Raw genomic sequence first — 12,666 nt, 5'->3', positions numbered from 1 at the left:
GTCAGGAGACAACAGAGTAACAGTAAAAATAAATTGTGTATGCCAGCTAGCCTATGCTTTCCTTCCTTTCTTCTTTTCCACCCGTCGCCATCCTCCTGAGTCAGCGATGGGTGTAATGATAGCTAGCTGGTTCTCCATAGTGTTCACTGGTGGTTCTTTGTCCGATTCCGAGCCCCCTGAGCTGTGGGTTCTCTTTATGCCGCTTGCTTCCAATTGTGGTTCCTGTTGCAGATCTGTGATGATTGGCCCCGCTTGGGTGGATGGTGGATTCGCTGCTTGAGCATGTTTATGTTCCATTTGAGAGTCTGGTTCCTTCAGGTTCTCTGTGATTTCCTCATTTATGTCTTCTTCTTCTATTGGGTCTGTGTTCTGCCAGCCTTTGGGCTTTTTTGGTTGTTTCTTAGTTTTCCTTGGGTCTTTTCGAGCTAATGGGCAGTTATTTTGAAGGTGCCCTGTCTGTAAACAGGTCCTGCATCGGAAAGCTGTGTTTTCATAGTCGAGCTGCTGTATCCATTGAGTATTATTAAAGTTCAGCGTGATGTGGTCGGGTAGCCCTTCGCTCAGATCCACTTCGACGCATATTCTGGCAAATGTGAAGATTCCCCTGATAGCTCTTTCTTCATCCATTTTTAGGAATTTCCCTAGAGAATTCCCAATAGCGATTAGTACTTTGTGGTGCCAGAAGTGAAGTGGGAGTCCATGCATCCTTACCCATACAGGCATTTTTGAGACTTTCATTGTTGTAGCATCAAAGTCCGAGAACCAGGGGGTGGTGAATAGACCAGCACTGCCCCAGAACCAAGGGCCCTGGTTGATAATGCTGTCTCTTTCCTGTTCTGTGTCAAATTTAACTATGAAGAAACCCTTAGGGCATAGATAAACTTCACAGTTAGGGGACCATGTTGAGTAGATCCATTGATTTAGGGCATCTGATTTAGGCCAGAAGCCATTGAATCTACAAATAATTGCAGTGTTGGCTAGATCGGTGAGTAAATAATTTACCTCTGGCTCAGTAACTTGTAGAGTTGGTGATTCTGGCTTTTGTTCAACAATGTATGGACCCGGCAGCTCTGACGGTGGTGCTGTTTTGTGTTCCATTTTTTTCCCTTTCACTGCATCCCGAAATGAGCTGGTGTTTTTTGAGCTGGATCCACTGCTACCACCACACAGTCGTAGATTAATAATGATGGTTGAATCATTGGTAATACTGCTTTGTTGAAGAGTGTGGCTGTCCTGTAAACTGTAGCCAGAATAGATAAGGTTTTGATAATGAGCTGGGATTCCCAGCTGCCCCTGGATCCTCTTCTTTAATTCGTGTACAGGCGAACCCTTACTTAGTCGCATGCAAAAATGTTTGCCTGCAATAGTTTTTATAAAGATCTGGATCAGATCTGTGCTGGTGTGGAAAAACCCCTGATTCACTGGTTCATATGCCAGATCTGCCTGATATAAGGTACCAGGGCTCTCTGATTTCAGGTCCGGGTCGCTCTTTCTTTTTCCGTCTGAATATGGGGGCTCGATGTACAGTGTGACCCCTGCTAGCGCGGCCCTCTCCGTCCACACTGATCCATACTTGACGTTATTTGAGGTCAGAGGGAGCGGATGAAACTGTATTACCAGGGGCGGATCTGTACATTGACGGACCTCCAGCCACAGCGTACCATACTTGCCGTTATTCGCATTCAGAAGGTGCAGATCGAGGCGTGACTGTATCATCAAAAGCAGATCTGGCCATAGGCCAACGGTCGAAAGCAGATCTGAACATAAGCATTCGAAATCATGCTGGCCGTGACCTGCTACAAGCTGGGCAGGGGTTTTACCATGAAAATAAGCTTTATTCAGTAAATGGGAAAACCAGAAAGACCTGTAAGCCGAGCTTTCTCCAATCAAGGCGTGATTTGTTGCCTGGGGGATGAGCTCGAGTCCTCCGCAGTACCCTATCCAGGACGGCGTAGTCAGGTCGTGGACTTCGGCCTTCAATCTCCAGGTCTCTGTCGATGACTTCGCCTCCTCGCATCGCACATTGTCGGCGGCCCTGCTGTAAACCCTAGCCATGATCCTTTTTTCAGAATTTTTTTACAATTATGTTGAATCCAGTATTAACAGAAAATCATACAGGAAGGTTTGTAATTGTTCTAGGTCCCCAGTATTTGAGAGCTGCCATATCATCAACAGTCATACAAGAAAGTTTGTAATTGTTCTAAGTCCCTAGTAATTGAGAGCTTCCATATCATAAGCTCTCACAGCTTTCTCTTCTTGATCATAGCCACCTAGGAAAAAAAAGACCAATCTCCAGCTCTGAAGCAATCCAACAATCACTGGTATTTGGCTGGGCATGTGATGTCTGCCTTTGTAATCGGCAGATTTCACTGTTTTATAGACTTCAACTTATACCATGGAGTTGCTTCTCTTAACACTAAGAGGAAAAATAAAAGAATGACTTTCTGTTTGAAATATAAAGACGTAGTTTATTTTATGTGATTTCTTTGATATGTCATTGAGTGAAGCTTTAGTGATTATAAGTTCACACAATAATCCAAAAAATTTCATCAAATTAAATGCATACCTGGTTACTCCCTGATATTTTGATGCACCCCTTGAAAAGCCATTACTATTTCTGCAAAATTAATCAAAGCAACTATTTATTACTTCTTAAAAAAAATGTGAAACTCAGTGGATATTTTGATGCACCCCTTGAAAAGCCACTACTATTTCTGCAAAATTAATCAAAGCAACTGCCTATTACTTCTTAAAAAAAAAAGTGAAACTCAGTGGATTAAGGAAAATTTTCTCATTGAAAATATCCAAAATATATGGGACAATATATACACATGTTTTAAATAAATAAAATACATTAAGAAAACCATGTACCTCCTGAGAGACGCAATATATTCTTGCCTAGTTGAGTGCTGCATCTCTTCCAAAGCCTCTTTGTATTGGCTAATCTTAAATCAAGAGAGTGAGGGACAATAGCCCTGGAAGTTGAAATGCATACACAAATTTTGGTGCAAAAGTCCAACTTTGGGAAGCATTAGATGGTTTCCTTGCACTCTGCCATTTGTTCACAATAGTGCTAAAGCAGGACTTGATATCCCAAAGAAAGGTAATATATATTTTCATTGGCATTCAATCATCCTTATCAATGTAGAGACGTTTCATTCATTCATAATTAATTCTCAGGTTCAAAATATGTGCTCTTGAATCAAACACCTAGCAAAATCAACAAAGAAGTGACAGAAACTGCATTCAACATTAGGGGATTTAATAGTGGGTATGGTGGTTTCAAACATGTAGGTTAGTAAATAATTAGATAAGATCTTATGGCAAGTTGAATTTGAAACTTTTGAATCAAAAGGAACAAAATGCCAGCTCCGTGTTACATAATAGGAATCCAGCTACTGTTTTCTGATAGTAGACAAGAATAATGCACCAGATAGCTCACAATATAGGTTTATAGAACCTCTGTGATATTTTGCTATTGATATTGTACAACTTATTAAATCTGAAATAGAGTAAAATATATAGGAGACAAAACAGACTGGGAATGTAAGTCCTTTATACTGGAAGAGAAAAAGAGAACAGAGCAGCATGTAAACGCAGAAGAACATAAAGAAAACCACAAGACTTTCTGACTCAACATGTATTTCTTGGGGTCCAGATTCATTCACATGTATTTAAAAATGTTGACATGATTGAACCAAAAAAGGAAGAGAATTTGAGAATTTAAAATGTTGTCCTAGCTGTTTTAGATATATTTTCTAAACTAAAAAGGAAAATTCATGAATACGTGGGCCTGGAAGGCTTACATTGTAAGTGTGATAATACATGAATGGAGCCCCATCTTGATGTACAATGTTCTCCATCCTCCACACTTCACAAGAATTTGTTATAAATGTCCATTAACTAAGATTCCATTGCTCTCGAGGAGGAATATTTTACCAGAACATTAGCTGTGACTATTGATGGTGACTACAAAACAATAGGATGAGGAACTTAGAAAGAAGAAGAATTGAGGCAATGGCCTCTTTTCGAGTAATGATTATTAGACAAGGTTATTAACCCTACAAAATGACGATTTTCCAACTCCATAAATAAAGCATTTTCATCATTACATCAACTCAACTCTCTCAGTCTCTTTATCAATGTCTCAAGTGATTTTTTATTTACATTTTGCTTCAAAGTTTCGCGTACCAAAGGTTCCATCTCTCAGATGTTAAATTTCTGAACCTGCGCGTATGCAAATTCCAATTGATGACAAGCATCAACCACATGAAAATTCATCCTTCACATTTTGCTAAAAACATAATCGTTTTCATGGTGAAAAACCTTTATCAAAATTCAATACTATTTCTATGACAAAATCCTCCTAGGAGTTCAAAGATCTTCTTAAGCCAAGATCTAATATCTTCTTGGGATTATTGAAAAAAAACTGGAAAATCCAGCACAAAGTTCAACGAGTTCTGGCAAAAGGCCCAGATCTAACTTCGAAGAGTTTTCAATTACTAGGATCCATCTTGTTAGATTCCCTGTAAAATCTACCCAAGCATTTAAAGGTTTCTAAATTTTGCTGTCAAACTTTTTTTCTTTTGCTTGGTGAATAGGGGAAGCATTACCCTCAAGATAACATGTTATCAAAATCAGGTCCATTAAGCAACCAACCACATCGGAGGGCCTTCTATTCTGTCAAAATTCACCCAGGACTTACACCTTGCCTTGCCCATTTGCCCCGCATTACACACGGTGGGGCAAACCCAAAGAGGTTGAATCTGTGTCGTAACAGTCATTATAGAATGTGCTTCGCCTAGCGCTAGAACATAAGTCAGATGGGCATTACACAATAAAAATATCACACCAAACATACATCCTTCTTAAAATTACAGATTTACCTAGGGCAAGAATCAAGATCCTCTCAAAAAATAAAAGTTCTTTAAAGAAAAATCACTAAATTTTTTTCTTTGTTGTATCGCATCACTGCATGGACAATAATTTAGCTCGAACAATACCATGCTTTCAAATGATTTCAATTTTTCTTAAGTGTTTCATTTACAAATCTTTCAAACTTGGCACCGAGAAATGGCATCGTGTACTTACCAGCTGGTAAATGGCTTTGGGAAAAAGCTTGTGGTGGCGGCCATGGATCTTTGTGGGAGGCAAGCTGTTAGTGAAGTGGAAGTGGGCCAAAACTTTGCGGTCGGGCAGGGATTTTTTCTTTGCATTTTGCTTCAAAGTTCACGTACCAAAGGTTCCATCTCTCAGATGTTAAATTTCTGAACCTGCGCGTATGCAAATTCCAATTGACGACAAGCATCAACCACATGAAAATTCATCCTTCACATTTTTCTAAAAACATAATGGTTTTCATGGTGAAAAACCTTTATCAAAATTCGATACTATTTCTATGACAAAATCCTCTTAGGAGTTCAAAGATCTTCTTAAGCCAAGATCTAATATCTTCTTGGGATTATTGAAAAAAAAAACTGGAAAATCCTGCACAAAGTTCAACGAGTTCTGGCAAAAGGCCCAGATCTAACTTCGAAGAGTTTTCAATTACTAAGATCCATCTTGTCAGATTCCCTGTAAAATCTACCCAAGCATTTAAAGGTTTCTAAATTTTGCTGTCAAACTTTTTTTCTTTTGCTCGGTGAATAGGGGAAGCATTACCCTCAAGATAGCACGTTATCAAAATCAGGTCCATTAAGCAACCAGCCACACCGGAGGGCCTTCTATTCTGTCAAAATTCACCCAGGACTTACACCTTGCCTTGCCCATTTGCCCCGCATTATCACGGGCCAGTGCCAACACACGGTGGGGCAAACCCAAAGAGGTTTGAACCCGTGTCGTAACAGTCATTACAGAATGTGCTCCGCCTAGCGCTAGAACATAAGCCAGCTGGGCGTTACACAATAAAATATCACACCAAACATACATCCTTCTTAAAATTACAGATTTACCTAGGGCAAGAATCAAGATCCTCTCAAAAAATAAAAGTTCTTTAAAGCAAAATCACTAAATTTTTTTTCTCTGTTGTATCGCATCACTACATGGACAATAATTTAGCTCGAACAATACCATGCTTTTAAATGATTTCAATTTTTCTTAAGTGTTTCATTTACAAATCTTTGAAACTTGGCACCGAGAAATGACATCGTGTACTTACCAGCTGGTAAATGGCTTTGGGAAAAAGCTTGTGGTGGTGGCCATGGATCTTCGTGGGAGGCAAGCTGTTAGTGAAGTGGAAGTGGGCCAAAACTTTGCGGTCTGGCAGGGGTTTCAGCAGCAATTCCTCGGTGAATTCTTCCTCTGTGTGTATGCACCGGACTGAAGTGCAGTGAAAGATGGCTGCTATTGCGAGGATGAGCAGAAGCTTTATACTTCTAGGTTCGATCCCCATCACGCTTCGAAATTAAATTATGGATTGTGTTGCACTGAAAGAAAGTGCCTGTTCCTTGTCCAATTATTAAATAAAAATCACTCCAGTTTAGGCATTTCACCTACTCTGTCATATTGTGAGAAATAAAGGAAGGTGGTGTCTCGAAACCCCCATCGCTGCTAACTCTAAACTGCCTTCTTAGTAATTTGTAACGTTTTGTTCACGGATTACAGGAATCTGTAACAAATTTGCGGATATTTCTGCCGGCTTCATGTAGTGGGTGAAGATTCGAGACCGCCATCATTATGGAGAAAGGCGTTGGCATAACAGTTTTCCGTTGAGGTTTTGCGGGAAGTTCTCGGAAATTGCTGAGAATAAACAACACATGAACAATTTGCCCGTTGTATGCCCGCCGAATGTGGACGCTAGGTGTCAACATTAGAAAGAAAAGGACGACGAAAGTCTCACTCAAAGGAAGGCCTATCGGCCTAACAAGCTAATAATATCCATGGCAAAGTGGGGGTGAATATCCATGGTTAAGAATTTTGTTATATTGTGAGTTTATTGTAAGTAATAGTTTTATGTGCTTACAAATAACTTTAAATATGGTTACAAAATCATTTAGGACTCTAGTAATGGATTTTCTCATTGGCCACTATTAATTTAGAGTTGACCAATGCAACTTATAATGTTTAACTTGGAAAAGAAAATATTTATTTTTCAATATTATTAAAAAGCTATTTTTCAAATATGTGATTGGACCATAACTTGAAAGTCTTATTGTAGCTTTTGCATAATATAATGCCATGTAGATAACTACATCACATATTTTATGCCACAATTTATGGATTTGGTTGCAATATTCATGTATTATTTTTAAATATTTGTGTAGTGGTTTTTTAATCCCAAAATGAAATCCTTGAAAATAGTTCATATTCACATAATAATATATCTACAATCAGTTATTTCCCACCATAATTTTTTTTGTAAGCTTGATAGGACTACATCTTCATCATGTCCAACTTCTCACCTCGATCAGGGGGGATAACACAAGATTTGAACCCAAGGCTTCCAGTTCGGTGAGACTTCATTTCCATGACCATTGCCAATTGAGCTACCCCAAGCGGACATTTCCCACCATAATTTAAGAAAGTATTTACACTAAAAATGGATATAAATAACATGTAAATAAATACAAACTCAACATATTGGGTCGGTATTTAAAAAATATTGACATATTATCTTTCTTACATTACACCTAATGCCTACACATATCCTCTATATTTGGTTGTAGAGCACCTCTCGGTGTAACAATTTTAATAATAGTTAATAAACAAAATACATTAAAAAATGATTTTTGAAAACATATCTTATTGTGTTGAGAGGAGATCTCCAACCCAGTATGGTAAATATGTTGTAATGTAATGTCTTGTTTAACATTTTGACTCGGTTAAATTACACAAAACTAAAACTAAAAATAATATAAAATAAAAATAAAAATTAATAATTATAATTAATAATTAAACCAACGTAGATACATATTAACTCTAGATCTACCAAGTGTTGAGAGGGACCAATTCTCTTTCCACTCTAAAAGAGGTATGCATAATCTCTTGATCCCTCTTGGTGCTTGGTAGATTCAAAGTTAAGATGGATCTAGGATGGTATTTTATTGTGTCAAGAAGCACACTCCAACTTAGTATGGTAGAGATGTTGTAATGTTCCGTTTAACAAATAAAAATAAAAATAACTCTAGATCTACGTAGTGCCAAGAGGGATCAAATCTCTTGAGATACAAACCTCTTTTAAAGCGAAAAGAGATTTGATCCCTCTTGGCGCTTGGTAGATCAAGAGTTAAAATGGATCTAGGTTGGTTATAAATATTTATTCCTATATTTCTTTATTTGTATGTTTTTCTGTGTGAAGTTCGTCATTTTATTATCAAAGTAACGCATTACAAGTGGTAGTGATATGTGCTACTGGCTTGCCTGTTGGGAAACCAACCCAATAACACAGATTAAGTAGGTTGAGATTATAGATGCTTCTCTTAATGAGTTCAACAGATAAAAAGAAAGCATAGCCAAAATCGACAAGGAGCTCCAGATGACTATAAACATTAAGGCTATGTTCTAAAGAGTTATGCCAACTGAAAAAGAGACCTCCTATTTTCATTTATACAAGACAAAATTACTATTACTTCAACAAAACTTGAAGTTTTCAGTGCATAGTATCCTGAAGTTTCCTCACGTTGTGCAACAAACCACGACCTGTAGAGAGCCATAAACAATGAGTAAACACCATTTTCCAACCAGAGTGCTTGAACCAACAACCAATTTTTGTGGCCTAGAGGTGCCACCCATGAGCCATGCAAAGATGCTCCTCCAACATAATAGTGACCCACGAACTATGGTCTGAATGAGATTGACATCTCTTAGACCTCACAACCACCATGACGTCCATAACCAACAAAGAGCAAACCAAATTCCAATTAGAATGAACAAGCCACAAAGTGGTCTATAGGAAAGGTGGATGGGGCGGCATGAATCCCGATGATGGACCATTGACCACTACAATCCTCGAACCTTCGATTCTTGTGAGACCCACAACCATTAAAATGGAGCCCAATGTTGAGCTATGAGGGAATAACCATTAAAGACCTAGAAGAGAGCAATTTTGAGCCTAAGGCTCGACTAGAGAAGCTCGCAAAAACAAAATAAAGCAAATAACCCTGCGTGAGAGGTGGACCATTAATGTAATCCTCATAGGCTAAATAAATCCCTAGAGCCACCATGCAAATGTCAGAGACTAGAGGGTGCCAATCAAAAGATGAATTGAGACACATACCCACCACCTCTGATAAAACCAATAAAGATAGAGGGTCAAACCAATCAAAGAATGCATGGCCGCTATGAGGAATGTAGGCATAACGACTTTGAATGGGCATAGTTGACAGTGCAGAGAGAATTACAGAGTGTCTCACAAGGGTTAGAGGAATACCTAAAGAGGGACACCAACAAACAATTATGCTATCTCCTGCCATGATAGAGGTGAGCCTCTCTAAGAAATAATTAGGAGAAATCATTATCGATTGAGCCTAGTAAGGTACATCGTACGATCGTCGGGGGCTCGTAAATGTTTCCATCACATGAAAATGTATTTGAGTGTGGTCGAACGTAGCAAGGAATGAGTGTTGGGCCAGGTGGCCACATGTTCCACATGTCCAATTCATGGCAATGACATTTGGTGAGATCCTTCACTTATCGTGGGGGATTCTTTCTTTGTATGTTAATATCAATTATTATTACTAATAAATTCTATAACAATATATAGCTATAATGATATTTTTAGAATAGTTCATGTTGGATCCTCAATATAATAGGATTTGTTCTCTTTCTTTTTAAAAAATATATAGTTATTTTCATTTATATGAGGAGGTTATTATATATATATATATTATGGTTTTTATTAAATTATATATAGATTATTTGGTGGAAATGATAATTAGGGCAAACTTTTACTCACATGACATGAGGTTGATCTTGTTTACTGTCATTATAACCCCTAGGTATTCCCATGCTACCCCACACTTGACATATAGGGTTAATTGAGGTTTGAACCAATGATGTTATAAGGAGTGCCTTAAGAATGCACTCCCTCACACACTTATCTATATCCTAGGGGATTTTTATAAAAGAAAGATGGGGTGAGCTTAATCCACTTATGTGTGCATAGGTCACAAGACCATTAATATAATATCTCAGGGTGCAACCACATGGTTCAATTAATACCTCAAGGCATTTCCATATTTTTAAAAATAAGTGACCCAATTAATTTGCTTATGTCTGCATGGGTCACAAAGTCATTAATATAATCTCTCACTGTGTAACCAACAATTTGACCATTACATCAAGGTATTCCCATAACTTTTAAGATAAACAGACCTCACAAGAATTGTACTTATACCAAAAACCTTATTGGTTTTCACCATTACATCTAATTCCTTTAAATAGTTTTTATTTTGACATTTCCTTGAATCCATTTTAAACATATACTATACTAATTATAAACCAACTTAGATCCATCTTAACTACGGATCTACCAAGCGTCAAGAGGGATCAAATCTTTTTGCATCTTAAGATATTTCCATCTCAAGAGATTTGATCCCTCTTGGCACTTTCCAAATCTGGAGTTAAGATGGAGCTAGGCTGGTTTAATTCCCCCCTTTAAAAAGAATACATTTCACATGAATATCAAATCTTTTTGCATCTTAATATATTTCCATCTCAAGAGATTTGATCCCTCTTGGCACTTTGCAAATCCGGAGTTAAGATGGATCTAGGCTGGTTTAATTCCCCCCTTTAAAAAGAATACATTTCACACGAATACCATGAACAATACCATGGGTTCTCATAAACCTAGAGCTCAAAAACCACTACCAAGTCAAGTTTACCTTAACTACTCAACAAAAAATATTAAAAAAAATAATAACATAGATTTTTTTATTTTAACATAGAGTTAATTTTATTTTATTTTGACGAAGTTAAAATGTTTACATTACATTACATTTTTTTTTGTAGAGTCAAAATGTTTACATGTCAAGACAAGACATCACAACGTCTCTTGCATACTAGGTTGGAAAGTGCCTCTCGACACAATTAATTAATTTTAAACATATTTAATAAACATATGAGGCACTTTTAGAAAATTATGACATCTTAGATCCATCTTAACTCCAGATCCACCAAGCACCAAGAGGGATCAAAACTCTCTCTTGAGGTGCAAACCACTTTTAGAGTGAAAATAGATTTGATCCCTCTCGGTGCGCTTGGTAGATCCATAGTTAATTATTATTATTACTATTCAATTTTAAGGTTTAAGGTCACAACCAAGCCAGACACCAATTTGGTGTATGAGATTCCCTTCTTTGTGGGACAAGGGACCCACTTCTACGAAATGATTTCATTGCTAGGTCTACGAAGGCATACATACTCTACCCCCTCTAGTTTTGAACGCGTGACCTCTTAGGAGGAAACACATGCTCTTAACCATTAAGCCCACTCAAATTGTATATAATGGATACAAGCTGATTTAATTATTAGCCTTTAAATAAATCATATTAGAAAAAATACTATATGTTAAAAATACCATGAACGAGACAGATTTATAATTTATTTTAAATTTAATTGTAATTTTTTTTGCCTAAATTAAAATATTCCCTCAACCTTTAGACCTTTAGACCTTTGCCTAAATAATGTTCCCTCGACCTTTAGAACCCCTAACACCATTCGTAAGTACCTCCGATCAGTGAAGGATCCTATCGACCCTAAGGACATGAAGGGTGTCTATATTATTCCTTATTCTTGTGGGACCCACTATATTGGTGAGTCTAGACGCTCAATTAATTAGAGGATTAGTGAGCACGCAACAAACCTTAAACATAGGAGGACCAAGTCTTCTGGACTAGCAGAGCATGTTGAGCAAACCAAACATCATGTTTGTATTGAGGAGGCCAGTGTTATTGCTAGAGTTTCGCAGTTCCATCACCGCAAATTTAGGGAAGCCCTTGAGATTGAAAAAGGGCCAAACAATCTCAATAGAGAGGACGGCTGGAAGATCAGTAGTTGCTGGGTCCCAGCCCTCACTTCTTAGTCGGGTGCTTCCCCTCCTCCCCTCCCTCTTTTTATAGCTTGTTCTGGTTCTCTTATATGTTAGTTTCCCCTTGTTATCCTTTAACCTACTCCCTTTTACCATAGTTCTTTGATCCTCTTTGATGGGTAGTATAAGATATTCAATTAGTATTTAGTTTAAGCTATTAGTTACATACAGAAATTTAACTAAATAAAATAAAATTAAAAATTACTTTGATATTGAAATTTAATCTATATTTAGACTTAAATTAAAAATGATAATATGTTTTTTGACTTATTAATTTATAGTTAAAATGAATAAACAAATTAATTAATAAATAAACAATTAAATAAAAAATTAAAATATAAAAGATTTATTCTTATTATATAAGACTTAAATTAATTTATTTTAATAGCTTCGATCTAACATATATAACAATTCTAACAATAGGATTTTAATTTTTATTAACCTCTAAAATTAAAATAAATATGAAATAATTAATACTTTTTATGTATTTTTAATGTAAAACCCCTTTTAATTTAATAATAGTATAACTAACTATTGACTTAATAATTATTTAAATTCTCTAACTTTAACTTGTTTTAATTTCAATTTTTAATTAAATGCTCTCCTTTCCCTTGGTCGGTCCAACTCGCTGTTTCCTAGTC

The sequence above is a fragment of the Pinus tabuliformis genome, chromosome 5_1 (assembly GCF_031772625.1).
Source record: "Pinus tabuliformis cultivar Carrire ecotype Pingquan chromosome 5_1, CPIR1, whole genome shotgun sequence".
In the NCBI taxonomy this organism is placed as follows: Eukaryota; Viridiplantae; Streptophyta; class Pinopsida; order Pinales; family Pinaceae; genus Pinus; species Pinus tabuliformis.
The sequence above is the reverse complement of the archived record's forward strand: the minus strand, read 5'-3'. Positions refer to the sequence as shown.